At 43.6% G+C, this 16,461-nt stretch overlaps 1 long non-coding RNA gene across 1 annotated transcript; it reads right to left on the reverse strand.

Annotated features, from left to right (window-relative positions):
• Positions 1–7,588: 7,588 nt before the first annotated feature.
• LOC135982001 (uncharacterized) lies at positions 7,589–15,242 on the reverse strand. The gene is made up of 3 exons (XR_010599200.1): positions 15,133–15,242; positions 11,760–11,890; positions 7,589–7,890 (listed from the first exon to the last, which is right to left on the reverse strand). It is a non-coding gene; the product is annotated as an uncharacterized LOC135982001 (long non-coding RNA).
• Between the last annotated feature and the right edge of the window lie 1,219 nt (positions 15,243–16,461).

A 16,461-nucleotide genomic window follows, 5' to 3' on the forward strand; every position in this document is an offset into this window, starting at 1 on the left:
TGCACAGTGCTTCCTGGTGTGCTCTTCTAATCGCCCTGGTGTCTGGCTGCACGTAATCAGCAGCCAGGCGATTTGCCTCAGCCTCCCACCCTGCCATAAAGGTCTCCCCCTTACTTTCACAGAGATTGTGGAGCACACAGCAAGCAGAAATAACAATGGGGAGATTTCTTTGGCTGAGGTCAGAGTGAGTCAGTAGCAATCGCCAGCGACCTTTTAAACGGCCAAATGCACATTCTACCACCATTCTGCACTTGCTCAGCCTGTAGTTAAACAGCTCCTGACTCCTGTCCAGGCTGCCTGTGTATGGCTTCATGAGCCATGGCATTAAGGGGTAGGCTGGGTCCCCAAGAATAACTATTGGCATTTCAACATCCCCAATGGTTATTTTCTGGTCCGGGAAGTAAGTCCCTTGCTGCAGCCCTTTAAACAGAGTAGTGTTCCTGAAGACGTGAGCATCATGAACCCTTCCCGGCCAGCCCACGTTGATGTTGGTGAAACGTCCCTTGTGATCCACAAGTGCTTGCAGCACCATTGAAAAGTACCCCTTGTGGTTTATGTACTGGGTACCCTGGTGCTCCAGTGCCAAGATAGGGATGTGGGTTCCATCTATCGCCCCACCACAGTTAGGGAATCCCATTGCAGCAAAGCCATCCACTATGACCTGCACGTTTCCCAGGGTCACTACTCTTGATATCAGCAGGTCTTTGATTGCGTTGGCTACTCGGATCACAGCAGCCCCCACAGTAGATTTGCCCACTCCAAATTGATTCCCGACTGACCGGTAGCTGTCTGGCGTTGCAAGCTTCCACAGGGCTATTGCCACTCGCTTCTCAACTGTGAGGGCTGCTCTCATCTTGGTATTCTGGAGTTTCAGGGCAGGGGAAAGCAAGTCACAAAGTTCCAAGAAAGTGCCCTTACGCATGCGAAAGTTTCGCAGCCACTGGGAATCGTCCCACACATGCAACACTATGCGGTCCCACCAGTCTGTGCTTGTTTCCCGGGCCCAGAATCGGCATTCCACGGCTATAACCTGCCCCATTAACAGCATGATCTCCAAAGCACCATGTCCATATCCTCATCAGTCTCGCCGCCGCGCTGCCGTAGCCTGCTCCTCGCTGCCTGGTTTTCCAGGTTATTGTTCAGCATAAACTGCATGATAAGGCGCGAGGTATTTACAATGTTCATGACTGCTGTCTTGAGCTGAGCGGGCTCCGTGCTTGCTGTGGTATGGCGTCTGCACTGTTCACCCAGGAAAAAGGCGCGAACCGGTTGTCTGATGTTGCTTCCTGGAGAGGGGGAGGATATACCCAGAACCACCCGTGACAATGTTTTTGGCCCCATCAGGCATTGGGATCTCAACCCAGAATTCCAATGGGCGGAGGAGACTGTAGGAACTATGGGATAGCTACCCACAGTGCAACGCTATGGAAATCGACGCTAGCCCCGGTACATGGACGCACACCGCTGAATTAATGTGCTTAGTGTGGTTGCATACATTCGAATTTATACAACCTGTTTTCCAAATTCGAATTCTATAAATTCGGATTAATCCCGTAGTGTAGACATACCCTAACTTGTGTAAGACAGACCCTTGTCAGATGTCATTATTAGTAGGAAAACATGGAATTTACTACTAATAATAATGTCATACACAACTATGAATAGGCCAGAATCCTTGGCATAATTTAGTCCTAAACCGTTAAAACACGTCAAATTAGAGAGGCTGTTTCTGATTTCCATGGAAGAGTTAAACTAAGAAGCAGGAACAGTTGCCTGCTAAGCTGACCACACACTCTTGTTAAAATGGGAAATGGCTTCCTCCTTTATCTTTTTTGCTTCCAGATTATATACTTTATGCCAAGAAATCCATAATAGAGATACAATAGATCCAGGTCTTACTTGATATGTCAATATCAGGTACAAATGTTTTAATGGGAAAAGAGAGATATAAAGGCTGTCAATAAAATGTGTAAGAAACTATACAGATATTTGAAAGCTCAAATGAGGAATCTGTAACCAGGGTGTGCAGTTTGAGGAGGTTTTATTACCAAGGAGATCTGACCTCAAAGAGGATTGCAAATACATCCAACAATGTTATCTATTTTAAATACAATTGTGATAATGTAATATATATTTATGTCCAACTGATAATCCATAAAGGGGAAAAGGCCTTTGTTTTATATTGTAGAAGGTGATATATTCAGTTGATATGTTGAGAAGTGAAAATCTCTAAAAATGAATCCAAATGAAATGTGATAAAGTCTAGACAACCAAAAGGCCTGATCAGCTGCTTGTTGACAATTCAAGAGAAATAGCTTAATTTATGAAGTGACCCTACTTTAAGGAGGGTGGGAATGAACTCTCCCCTGGCACGTAGTGATGAACTCGGGGAAAAGATCTCAGGAGAAGACTGTAAATGCATAGACACACCTATTTTATGCAGACAGTCCTGATATTCGGGGCTTTTTCTTATGTAGGCACCTATTACTCCCCACACCATCCCAATTTTTCACACTTGCTATCTGGTCACCCTGTTCACCAGTGAAGACAAGACATCGGTTACCTGATTTCCAGCTGACACACCTACAGCCTCAAAACTCACCTGACTCCTCCCTGCCCACGTGGATGAGACGAGCCCCTGACTCCCACCGCCCCAACTATCGAGCCCTCCCTGCCTCATCAGACAGGAGTCGAGCACTTCCCACTGTCCAACCTGTCCTACCCCCAACCTCCATTTCCTCCTAATGCCAATTTGCTCTGTTCAGTGTGGAGTTTGAGAAGTTCTGTACATCTGGGGAAGGGAGAGATTACTGTCTCCTCATTATGGGTAGGGTGGGGGAGGCGGAATCTATCTACATTTCTAATGTGCCTTTTTGTTACCTTCTGACTGTGAGTGCTGTGTGCTAACCATTAGACTAGGGTGGCGGAAGAGCTGTTTCTCCATATGGAATGTCAGTCTGGGAGTGGGAACCAGCACAATCATGGAACGAGGTAGCCTCTACTTAGTTAAATCTATGATTAGACATTCTGTTTACAGCCCCATTTCTGAATTTTGTCGTGTGATCCAGTGGAAGAGGTTAATTTCTGACCACCATTGGTCTGACATTATCAAGGATGCAAGAGCAAATATTGCAATGCACAGGAAAGACAGAAGTGTGCTAAGAGACCACCCTGGCTTAACGAGGAGATCTCCACTTACTTGAAATTCAAAAAAGACTCACACTCTCATGAAAGGAGCTAGCTAAAATTTTGGGTTTGGTCCCCAATTGTGGTGTCAAAAAATGACATTGTCAGCAAACATTACCGGTGTGTGGGGGGAATTCAAATTCTTGTGTCTATACACAGACATTGTAGAAAAACTGTTTGTGGGGGACTTTTCCATACCCCTGTTTATCTGCATCTCCATCCGAGGAAGTAACAACAGGCTTCTCACCATCACGTATGATAAAGCTCGTTATGTCCCTGTCAGTAAACACCACATTGACACCCTCACCACTGAACTACAGACAGACCAGCACAGACACGTCTCATTTTGTTTTGAGAAGGTGGCCATCAAGCTGCACCTGCGCTCCCGGAGACAGACGGGCTTTTAAAAAGCAAAATACGACGGTGACCTTAAACTATTAAGGAGATGACCCCCCCGCCAGCTACAGAAACTATTACAATGTGAGGTTGGATGTGCCCTTCCTGGATATCACAGAGCCCCTGTGATGTACTTTCCACATGCTAAAAGAGAGAGATTTTAATCACCATGGCTTTAGTTCAATGTGGGCTGAAGAGTGCACTAAAACCAACAACATTTGTTCCAGATAGCTCCTACAGAGACCAGCATCAAGAAAAGCATCTACAGCCATTATGAATGCTGCTCCCCTTGATTTTCTTATAGCAGGGAATGGCGTAGATGATATGTATTTAAAAAACATGCTACTGTACCTTTGTTGCGATATGGTTCCATCTTCTTTTAAAAATCTTACCAGGGGGGCTGAGGGCCTCCTGGTGAATTTTTCTGTGGCCTCTATCTGCAGTCAGTAGAACGTTACTTTGGGAGACCACCATGTAATCCAAAGCAATGACTGTTACCCTTACAGGGTCTTTATCGAATCAGTGCTAAATTACACAGTCAACACACTTACTACATTGTTTTCTGCAGGCCTGTGATACAAAGACATTCCTGGACAAGATGAAGCAATGGAGTTGGATGGTGAGAATTAAGTGTTTGCAAGCCAGGCAAACCTGATGACCCAGAACAGGAAGACACAGCTGCTGGGTCATCTACATAGCAACCTATTTTTCAAGAAAAACTTCTGTTGAACAGTATTGTGAAAATGAAGGGGTGGAGGTAGCTCCCATTTATGGACATCCAGCCAGCCAGTTAGCTGTAAAATCCCTCTTGGTAGCTGTTCTCTGCTTGCTTTACCTGTAAAAGGTTAAAAAAGTCCCCCAGGTAAGGAAAAGGGCACCTGACCAAAAGAAACAATGGGAAGACTAGAACTTTTTAAAATTAGGAAGGAAGCTTTCCCTTGGTGTCTGTGGTTGTTCTCCGAGCGGGGGGTGATGCAGAGCAAAGTCAGGGATATGACTACGCTTTAAGCCAGGTCTGAGAAATCATCAGCTTGTACCTAGAATTACTGATTTGAACCCCCGCAAATATGTAAGTAATTTAGGAATGTTTAGAAAGACGTTATTAGGTTTATTTCTCTTAATTTTTTAAGGCTTGTGGACTCCTCTGTGCTAACCTCAGATGCTTTCGTTTGCTTGCAATCTCTAAGATGAACTCCCAAGAAAGTTATTTTGGGTGCTTAATTTTTGGAATTGCTCTTTTAAAATCTTGCAAAAGCCTAAACTCCAAATATATTTTCTTCCTTTTTGTTTTTAATAAAATTTACCTTTTTTTAAGAACAGGATTGGATTTTTGGTGTCCGAAGAGGTTTGTGCATGTTGTTTGATTAGCTAGTAGCAACAGCTAATTTCCTTTGTTTTCTTTCTCAGCTCTTCCCCAGAGAGGGGGGCGAAAGGGCTTGATAGTTCCCTACAGGGAGGAATTCCCAAGTATTCCCACCTGGGTCCAAGGGGGGGTTGCATTTGGGTGGTGGCAGCATTTACCAAGCCAAGGTCAGAGAAAAGCTGTAACCTTGGAGTTTAATACAAGCCTAGAGTGGCCAGTATTAGTTTTTAGAATCCTTGTAGGCCCCCACCTTCTGCACTCGAAGTGCCAGAGAGGGGAATCAGCCTTGACAAGTATGGATGTGAAAATAAAACTGATAAACAGTAATGACGCCCTCTGCTTAATGGGTGATGCAATCAAAGGTTCTAACCTGCGGATTATTTTACTAACCCATTTTTAAAAGAAAGTATGGGTAGCCCCGGCACTGTCTGTATCAGGTGAACAACACAACTACTGGGTGAACATTGACTCACCTTGTACCTGGAGAATTACCACAGAGTTATTTCTCTCATACGGACGCTGCCTGGAGAGGATGTTATTTCCCATAAGCAGCATGACATTTTTAAATAAAAATGCTGCTGACATTATGTTCCACGCTTGACAATTACAAAAACCCCATACTCCTACCTGTAGCTATCACTGTGTGTTTTCCTTCCATCACCGTAACAATCGTTTACCTTTTCACCAGTTTTTAAAACTATATTCTAATGACTTTGTGTAGTGTTTCCCAAACTTGGGATGCTGCTTGTGTAGGGGAAGCCCCAGGTGGGCCAGGCCGGTTTGTTTACCTGCCGCGTCCACAGGTTCAGCCGATCACAGCTCCCACTGGCTGCGGTTTGCTGCTCCAGGCCAATGGGAGCTGCTGGAAGAGGCGCGGGCCGAGGGACGTATTCCTCTAGGAATTTCCAAGTTATTATCATGGTACTTGTCTCTGATATACAGAGGGCTCCCCAGAACAAGTTAGCCTTTTGTTCCTTGAAAGGACATGGATACAGGCCTCCGATCACTAATAGGCCCACAAGCAGTAATGCTTCAAAAACAGAAATAATATTTCTTTAGAAATGAGTGGGAGGAGTTTTTAGAGGGGGTCACATGCCACCTCTTGCTCCAGGTTACATGTCAATCTCTGCCCCAGGACTTGCCCTAATTGGTCAAACTCCTCTTGGGGCAGGCCTATGGGTCACCCAACAGGCTAGATATAGGCACAGAATCCAGGTTTCCTATGTCCTAGTCCTCTGCTCTTCCCTGGTCATACATTAACCCCTTTCCTCACACAATGCCTTTCCCAATAAAGACAAGTCCCTCTCGGTCTGGTCCCTGATACATTCACCATAAGGGCTGTGAGGAAGATGTGGGCTCAGGTCAGGAGGAAAGGGCACTGAGAGAAGGAGCTGGTTTGTGGAGAAAAGATTGAAGTAACTTCGGGGGCACCACTTCAGACTGTGGTGTGCGGAATATTAATCATGATTCCTGGGGCTACTTAGGCACCTGAAAACTCTAGATTTTGTATATAAGGTGGTGGGCCCACAACGAAAAAATATAGCGGGGGCGGGGAGGTCAGCTCAAAAAGTTTGAAAACTGCTGAGGATGCAGGCAGGGGGTAACTAGCGACTGTGTGCAGGCATTGAGGTAGCTCAGGTTCCAGGTGGGGGTGTACTTCAGGGGCCAGGCAGGAGGTTGCTAGGGGCTTTGTTCCTGGATGGGTGTAGCTCAGAGTGCAGGCAGGAGGTATATAGGGGTCGACAGAGGTGTAACTCAGGATGCAGGGAGGGGCTGTGTCCAAGGAGGTGCTGCTACTCAGGGCTCAGCCATACCCTCAGTCCCTAGTTGGCACAGTGGGTGCAGCTCTGCGGATCAGTGGCCGGGGTGAGGTGCGTGCGCTGCCCACCCACTTCCGCAATGGGCAGGCGGAAGGGAACATCCCGATACCAGCCCCCACCCCATTCTATGCAGCATATCAGCAGGTGAGGAGCGACGCCAGCGGTGGCCCCGTAGTGGGGGTCAGGGCAGCATAGCTGCAAACAACAGCGGAGAAGGGCAGACAGGGTGAGGAGAGGAAGGGCAGCATCTTCCCTTCTGCTGCACACTTCACACAAATCTGGTACAAAACTAGCCGGGGTTGGGGAAATGGTGCCCCCGAGGTAACAATCTTTTTCTGCTGCAAAGATATGCAAAGCAGCTGTGAGCTCGATTGTTTCTCCCTCTCCATGGGAGGACCCCATGTGGCTACCTCAGTTACACCATCACTTGCAAATTTGCTCAGGTTTCTATAAGCCTGGGTCTTTGGGATTTGCAATGCCCTTTGGGCTCTTGCATGGAAGCCTGCTGCACAGAGCGAGGTCTGGACACTCAAGCACAAGAGAAGGGACCTCATGATGGGGAGCTTTGGGAGCAGAGAGAGGGTCGACATGCCGTGGAGCATTGATGTGGGCGTTACACACCCTGCAGCCAAACTGGGACTGAATCCCACTCCTCTGACAACAACACAAACCAAACGGCTTTGTCATCGTGACCAAGGAAAAGGTCACGATTTATCCATGTGAGCTCACTGAAACATATAAATATGTATGTCCCCTGGGCTAGGAACACCCCTGGGTGGATTTTACATATGGCAGTGACCGTTTATTTTATTTATATGTAGTTATGAAAACAGAAGGAAGGGATTTTTATGGAAAAGAAATAGCAAAACAGCACCTGTTTGGAATCAAAATACTCACAGGCATGTTTGCAATACACCACAACCAGCAGCTACTTTTACTAAAAGGAGAAGAACAAGCTATTGTGGGGGGGGGACACAAGGGCTCCCTTGTGGATTTTTTCCAGCTTGCGAGATTCTTTGCAGCCCAGATGAAAAGCATCCAAGGATTTTAGAAGCAAGATGTCGTCTGCCAGATTCCGAGAGATCCTGCATTGATAATCTCTGCTGCCATCACTCACTCTCTTTACTGAAAAAAGGGAAGAAACTCTCACATTCTATGTTTATAGCCATTAAAACAAGGACAATGTAACGTAACATTTCAAATTCAAGGTAGAGCAGGAACTTCCCCATCATTTAATAGTGTGTGCAGATGTAACTCCAACAGAACTTGCTTGACATCGGTCGGGATTGAACCTGGAGCCTTGGGAATTTAATGCATGAGCTTCTACAGTATGAGGTAAAAGCCAACTTCCTCTTTTTTAAGGTTGTAGAACAGATTCAGTCTATCTATTATATTTAAACATGTGTACTGGCTGGCTTCTGAAGTAAATATGCTGGACTTCTGAAGATGGCTCTCCCCTCCCTCTGTCCCTAACTCTCTACTAAAGGAGTCACATTCTCATTTCCTTATAGAACTCCTTCCTTTTAACATTCTACACAGTTTAAGTGACAACCAAAAAAAATAAATGAATAAAGTCGCTGGGTGATTAAAAAAAGAACATCGGCAAATTACCGGTAAGTATAAAAATAGCTAGCAATATGATGTACAATATCATAGAAATGTTCATCAAACTTTTAAAAAAAGTTGAAATTTGAAATTCCATTGAGGGAATTAATCAAAATTGTGAATTTTAAAAATATTGACAATCTCTATGATATATAGAAAAATAAAACCAAAAATATGTAAGATGTAGAACAATGTGACTCATGTCCATGTACGGTTTTCCTTTCAAACACACTTTTGTTCATAGCTAAAACTAAAACAATAAATATTTAATTAGAGGATAAATAAGTTATTCTTAAAGAATGCCTGGACTATTCTGTCTTCCAGCTCATGTAAGCCTAATAGCTTGACCCTTCAGATGGTACTTCCCTATCTGATGATAATCTCTGTACATATTCAGGTTTCAGAGTAGCAGCCGTGTTAGTCTGTATCCGCAAAAAGAACTGGAGTACTTGTGGCACCTTAGAGACTAACACATTTATTTCAGCATAAGCTTTCGTGGGCTACAGCTCACTTCTTCGGATGCATAGAATGGAACACACAGACAGAAGATATTTATACATACAGAGAACATGAAAAGGTGGATTCGATTATAACTTCAAAGGGTTTTTTTCTCCCTACTGCTGATAGCTCATCTTAACTGATTGGCCTCTTACAGTTGGTATGGGTACTTCCACCTTTTCATGTTCTCTGTATGTATAAATATCTTCTGTCTTTGTGTTCCATTCTATGCATCCGAAGAAGTGAGCTGTACCCCACGAAAGCTTAGGCTGAAATAAATTTGTTAGTCTCTACGGTGCCACAACTACTCCTGTTCTTTTTGTACATATTCAGTGAAGCAGCCATGTGTGTAGCAGTGCAGTTGTTAGCACAGAGCTCCTATCTTCACTTCTACTGCCTCAAAACTGCCTCTTTGGTAATTTAGGCTTGGTCTATACTAGGAAATTTGGTTGGTGTAACTATATAGCTCAGGAGTATGGAAAATACACACCCCTGAGTGACACAATGAAACCGACCTAACCCCTGGTGAAGACAGCGCTAGGTTGATATGTGCATTCTCCCATTGACGCACCTACCACCTCTCGGGGAGCTGCAGCGCCTACACAGATGGGAGAACCCCTCCCGTCGGTGCAGGTAACGTCTTCACTGAAGCGCTTTGGCTCAGCTGCAGCGGTGTTGCTGTGCCGCTGTAGCCATTTGGTTGTAGAGAAGAAGCCCAAACTGTCTGGGAAAACCTCTCACCCCTCCCAACTTCCTCTCCGAGTCCTGTCCCTGCTGTGACATTAATTTGAGCATGCTGGGCACCTTGTACAAGACTAAGGGGAGATCCAGCAGTTAACAATAAGAACACACATAGAATTGGCTACAGACAAGCAATGAGACCAAGTTAACTTAACTGTAGGAAACATGTTTAAACCAGTAAAAAGAAATTCTGAGCAATGCTAGCATTGAAGTCACTAAGGTTTGTAATTGCTCTGGAATTCTAAGAGGAGAAATGGAAAGGCACCGAGTATGTACTGAGCTACCATAAAGACTAAAAGTAGCATCAATCCTTAAAGGCACTAGTGCTTCTTGAATTATATTGCAGAGTGAGCATATCTGATAATATACATGCGTGACCCACTGGTCAGTGTGTGTTATGAATTACCCTCGGTGGATGGCTGTGAGTCGGTTACAGGCTCCATCTAGAGACTGGAGTGTTTGTTCAACCTGAAGGCAATTGAGCATTTAGCTCTGGAGGGTTCTGGTTCAAACCACAGAGTACTGGGCCCAGAAGGCATGACAGCCTTCACACGTGTGCTCAAAAGTGCCTCTTTCCGACAAAAACCCACAGGAGCAATGTTATCATCAACATGGCTCCCCACTATTGCAGCATCAGGACCCAGATATTCTTTAACACAGGTCCAAGAATGCTGCAAAGCACCCGGTTGTCTGAAATCCTCAAATGTTCATCACTGTGTTCATTTCCAGTTTTTCACACTGTGTCATTCTGGATGGACTGTGCAGTGAGGTTCAGGTCACAACTTGAGTTTAATTGTTCTTCCATTTTTGAGGGGAATGATTTAAAAATACCTTTTTTTCTATGGGAAAATCATGATTATAACCATACTGTGTGGATGCAGCTTACCTTCTCATCCTCAGACTTGGCCAGTGTCTCCGTTTCTCCTGTTGGGTTGGTGGTTTAGCGCCCCTCCCTCCCCCTCCCCCACCGCCCACACTGAACCAAAATCTCTCCGACCTGGGGTAAAATAACATTAAAAATAAAAACACAAAACCGTCTGGGCTAGAGATGCTTCCTCAGAGGCTGAGTGACCATTTCTTCCCTTCGGCTGCTTCCACGTAGGGCTCCCAAATTCTCCTCTGCTCAGCTCGTCTCTAAGCTTATCTCAGTTTGCTTTTACAGGTTTCACTTTTAAGCCATTTCTTTTTGTCAACTCAGCCTCCCTGCTCTCTTTCTTGCCAGAGAGACTCACAGCAGGTCCTACCAACTCCCCTCAGTCCGAATACAGGAGGCCTTTCAAATTCAGAAATGATATCCACAAAGGAGACCTTTCCAGAAAAGGACAAGTATGTAAGAAGAAGGCATTATAATGGAATGAGACTGGCAGCTTTCCTTATGGTGAATGCTACCAAGAAAATTCCATGCTTCAATGTGTCCTCGGGTAGTTATTGAAATTAGGATCCTTCTGTCAATGACTGAAAGGGTGACATAACATTTTTGAAAAGCTTAAAAGTATAAGCATCAATCAGAAGCCGTGTTGCTGGTTATTCTAATTTTTCTGTGACAGATTTGATCATTTTATACTGGGATACGACACACACACCCTTAAACATAGCTCCAAACTTGTACATGTTTCTTTTTGGTAAATTAAGCATTCCTGTTGTATAGAGCAGCCATTTTGGTCTCATAAGTGCTGCACAATGATACGAAGGAGACGCATCCCCCATACTCTCACCTGGGAAATATACTTCAGACCTTCCCTGTTGTTTTCCATATTCCTAAATGAAACAATGATGTAAACGGACCCCAGACTGGCCACAGACATTGTCTGTAGGATGCCATGTTGGCAAGCCAGAGGGGCTTCAAAATGAGTGGTGGAGAGTAATTGCAATACATGAGCAATACATGGCTCACACGTAGCACTGAGCACTGTGGAGACTCTGGGCTGCTCTGGGTTGTGGACAGACCATAGGTAGCCTGAGTAAAGCAGCTATACGATTACTCTCACTCGAACATGGAAACCCCAGATAGTCCAGAATCAGGCAGCGCAGAATTTTCCTTTGTCCCATGTCAGGGTTGTGCCATGTGCTCTGAGCCTCCAAGGTCATTAAACAACAGCTATAGAAATTAGAGACACAGTAATGTCTCCCTTGTGGCATCCTGAACTTACCCTTCTCCATTTACAGCAATTCTGCCCAAAACCGCAGGTTCCAATCCATGTCCAATGAGGGTAACATTTATGGTGGCAGAAGCCCCCAGCACGACGACAAGCAGAGAGGTTATTGATGCCCTGTGTGATTCCTGCACAAAGAAAAAGTGTCTTCATTTTCATTCACATATAAGTGTAAACAAGGGCTGTGATTGCAGCATGACGGGCATTTCCCATTAGCTGAATTTCCAATTCACTGAGACAAGGCCAAGTCAACCCAATTATCTTCCTGTGCCTGTGCCCAGTCAAAGGCTGCTCCTAAGAAATGAGCAGAGTGACTTAATTCAGGAGATCTGCTGGCTTCCTGGCTGCAGGCTTCCGAACTGTAGCACTGACCATGGGAGTCCTTCACAGCCCCACCCCTGTACAGTACGGAAAGCAGACAGCTGTCTGCACCACCAACTTCTAAGAGTGGGGCAGTGGTTTTGCTGCCGTGGTTTTGACTCTTTCTGATTCCAAACACTGATGTACTAGGCAGTATCTAAATGCTGATTGGCTGAGCAGGGTTGAACCAGCTCAGCACTGGGTTGGGTGGCTGGTACTTTTAGAAAGAGAAGGGTTTAAACAAGTCCCTCCAGTCAGAACGCCTGATTGTCAGTGAAACTCGGCACAGACATTCTTGTGAAGACTCAGCACTTGGCAATACTGACTCAATGACCAATTGCCAAGCTTAGACATTCCAGACAGGCTGGTCCTTATGATCATGTGGCCCAAATGTCCTTTAGGATATTAATATTAGACTATTTTAAACTAGATTTTAGCTCTCCTTTTTTTAAAGTATCCACTGTGACATTCCCCAGGGTAGAATCTGGACCACTGAACAGCCGTATTCCCTCAGGTCCCCAACCTGCAGTGCCTCCTACACTGCTCCGCTGTCAAAGCAACCACTTCTGGTCCTGCTTATGCACAGCCCCTAGCATGGAAAGTCACTCCCAGCTGAATTAGAGGAAAACTTCCAGCAAGACACTCCTGAATTATCCTGCAGAGCAACACCAGCCAATTCCCAGTGTCAGCCTCGTCCCTCAGAAATGTGCATCTTGTACTGTTCAGTACCCTCCTGCACAATACAAGCTCATAGGAAGTCTGTCATTTCATCAAAGGAAAAGGATATGCACAGACCCTGCTGTCTCAAGTGAAGGTTCACAAACTCTTCAATCCAAACATTTGAATCCCCTAGAACAAAGGGTATTTTCATTGGGTTAGGCCAGAAGAAGAGGACATAAGCTGAAAATGTCCAGTCTTTTTAATCTCTCCTCATACGGAAGCTGTTCCATACCCCAATCATTTTAGTTGCCATTGTCTGTAACTTTTCCAATACTAATATATCTTTTTTGAGCTGGGGCAACCACATCTGCACAAAACATTCAGCACCTGCACACAACATTTAATTAACGTGGATTTATAAAAAGGCATCATGATATTTTCGGTCTTATTATCTATCCCTTTCCTAATGGTTCCTAACATTCTTTTAGTATTTTCTGTTAGTGCCGCTGTGCGTTGAACAGATGTTTTCAGGGAACTCTCAACAATGATTCCAAGATCTCCTTTTTGAGTGGTAAAAGCAAATTTAGACCCAATCTTTTTAGACATATAGTTGGGATTATGTTTTCCAAAGTGCATTACTTTTCATCTATCAACATTGAATTTCGTCTGCCATTTTGTTGCCCAGTCACCCAGATTTATGAGATTCCATTGTAACTTTTCACACTCTGCTTTGGACTTCACTATCTTTGAGTAATTTTGTATCATCTACTGTTTACCCCTTTTCCTGATCACTTATGAATATTTTGAACAGTACTGGTCCCAGTACTGACCCATGGAGACACCACTATTTACCTCTCTCCATTCTGAAAACTGACCATTTATTCCTACCCTTTGTTTCCTATCTTTTAGCCAGTTACCAATCCATGAGAGCACAATCCCTCTTATCCCAGGAATGCTTACTTTGCTTCAGAACCTTTGGTGTGGGACCTTGTCAAAGGCTTTCTGAAAGTCTAATTACACTATATCCACTGGATCACTCTCGTCCACATTTGTTGACCCCCTCAAAGAATTCTAGTAGATTGGTGAGTCATGATTTCCCTTTGCAAAAACCATGTTGGCTCTTGCCCAGCTCATTGTATTCATCTATGTGTCTGATAATTCTGTTTTTTACTATCGTTTCAACCAGTTTTCCTGGTACTGAAGTACCTTTGTGATCATCTAGTCTGAAGGGACTACCCCAAAATATTTCTTAGAGGCTATCTTCTAGGAAACCCCCGCCCCCAATATTTCTTGATTTAAAAATTGTCCAGGATGGAGAATACATTGGTAAATTGTTCCAATTGTTAATTACTTTCACTGTTAACAATTTCCATCTCGTTTCCAGACTGAATTTGTTTAGCTTCAACTTCCAATCACTAGATCACAAAATACCTTTATTTTCTTGTTTGAAGAGCCCATTATTAAATATTTTTCATCATACATGTACTTAGAAATTGTGATCAAGTCAGCCCATAACATTCTCTTTGTTAAGATAAAGAGATTGAATTTTCTGAGTCTATCACTATACGGCATGTTCTCTAATCCTTTCATCATTCCTGTGGCTTTTCCCTGACCCCTATGCAACTGATCAACATTCTTCCTGAAGTGTGGACACCAGAACTGGAAACAGTACTCAAGATGTGGTCACATCTGGAGGTGCGAAATAGAGAGGTAAAATAATCTCTCTAATCCTACTCAAGATTTCCCTCTTTCTGTATCCAAGTTATGTATTAACCTTTTTAGAAACTTTCAGCTGTTTACCAATCCACAACCCCCAAATCTTTTTTCAGTGTCACTGCTTCCCAGGATGGAGTCCCTCATCCTATAACTGTGGCCAACCTTCTTTGTTCCTAGATTCATACATTTAGATTTAGCTGTATGATTGTTAACTTGTTCCCAGTTTACCAAGTGATCCAAATCCCTCTCTATGAGTGCTCTCTCCCTTAATTTTTGTCACCTGCTAACTTTCTGGGTGATGATTGTATGGGCTTTTTTTTTTTTTCAGGTCCTTTATAAAAAGTTTAACTAGTGCCGTAGCAAGAACCAGTCCCTGTAGGACTCCACTAGGTAGAAGGTTGTTGATAGTATTATAGGTCATAGTTCAGCCAATCTGACTGGATCTTAATAGGCACATTAAAGACACCTTTCTCACCCCAGGACTATTCTCCAGTGAAATGTGAAGTATCTGCTGAAACCATACAACTCTTTTGAAAAAAAAGCTGAAAAAATTATGATACACAATTTTTAGAAATCTTAATACAGACTCACCATTGTCCTTCTATATTCTCGCTTCATTTCATTAAGGTCTTACCTGGAGAGCTTTGCAGCACCAGGAAAAAGACAGCAAAGAGTAGGTAGAGAATCTTCATGGCTGAAGTTTGACTGGGAGCTCAGTGTTGCTGGAGAGAAGACACCGCAAGATAGAGAGGAGATGGAGAGTCTCTATTTATGGGCTACCATGGATTGTGAAATATTGATCTGTTGAAATCTTTTTTGAAGAATGTCACATTTACTAAATTTGTGTTGCAATCTGTTTATAATTATCTTTATAATTATAATTTATACAAGTATCAGAGGGGTAGCCGTGTTAGTCTGGATTTGTAAAAAGGAACAGAGAGTCCTGTGGCACATTTAAGACTAACAAATGTATTGGACGCATCCGACGAAGTGGGCATACACCCACGAAAGCTTATGCTCCAATACATCTGTTTGTCTGAAAGGTGCCACAGGACTCTCTGTTATAATTTATACAGCGTCATAAACATTCCTGGAGAATTTCAGGGAAACACAGTAGTCAAGTTCCTGCTTTGTTCAAGTTACAATATGAGTATTTGCAACTAGCAAATATCTACTGCCTGATCGAAAGCTCTCTGAAAAAATGGAAAGCCTCCTATTAATTTGAAATGAGGGTCCTTTCACAGAGAAGAATTTCAGAACACAACTATACCTTGGAAGCATTTATAGTAGGGCATGTGCATATTGTTTTGTACAATATTTAATCAACATGTTACTTGTATTTAAGGAAATTTACTAATTTCATGCGTTGAAACCCATTCCAAAGAGGCTAAAAATCCTTTTTAAGAGAGATTTATGAGAAATAAAGTGAATAACATTATTAATACTGTATGCCAGGAATCCATGGATTTTTTGCTGCGTATCTAAATTGATGAATTTTACATTTAATGATGGTAGAAAACCATGAGGTTTCCCTTTCTTCTTTCTCTCATAACAAGCATCAGCATTAACGAGAACTATTTAAAGTAGAGACATAAAATGTTGATGCATCAAACATGGGGAAGCCAGTGGCCTTTGCAGGTGCCAAGCACCTCTCAGGATTTGTCTCATTCTTTCAGGACAGAGAGAACAAGAAGTGATTGGGCTTAAACTGCAGCCAGGGAAATGTAAGAACATTTCTAAGGGTTCTATAGAGCTGTATGACACCTCCAAGTTCCCTGGGGGATTCATTCTAACCAGAGTTCAGAGCCTACAAAATACAACCCCCTGCACAAACCTTCCCAGACTCCTTCATAGACCCCCTCCTATTCCCCTTCTTCCTCTTTCCCCCCATTTCCTCCCGTTTGGAAGCACCAAATAGAAAAGTTGAGGGGAGTGAATGAAGAATGAGAATCCATGGGGAGGA

The sequence above is a fragment of the Chrysemys picta genome, chromosome 3 (assembly GCF_011386835.1).
Source record: "Chrysemys picta bellii isolate R12L10 chromosome 3, ASM1138683v2, whole genome shotgun sequence".
Classification (NCBI taxonomy): domain Eukaryota; kingdom Metazoa; phylum Chordata; order Testudines; family Emydidae; genus Chrysemys; species Chrysemys picta.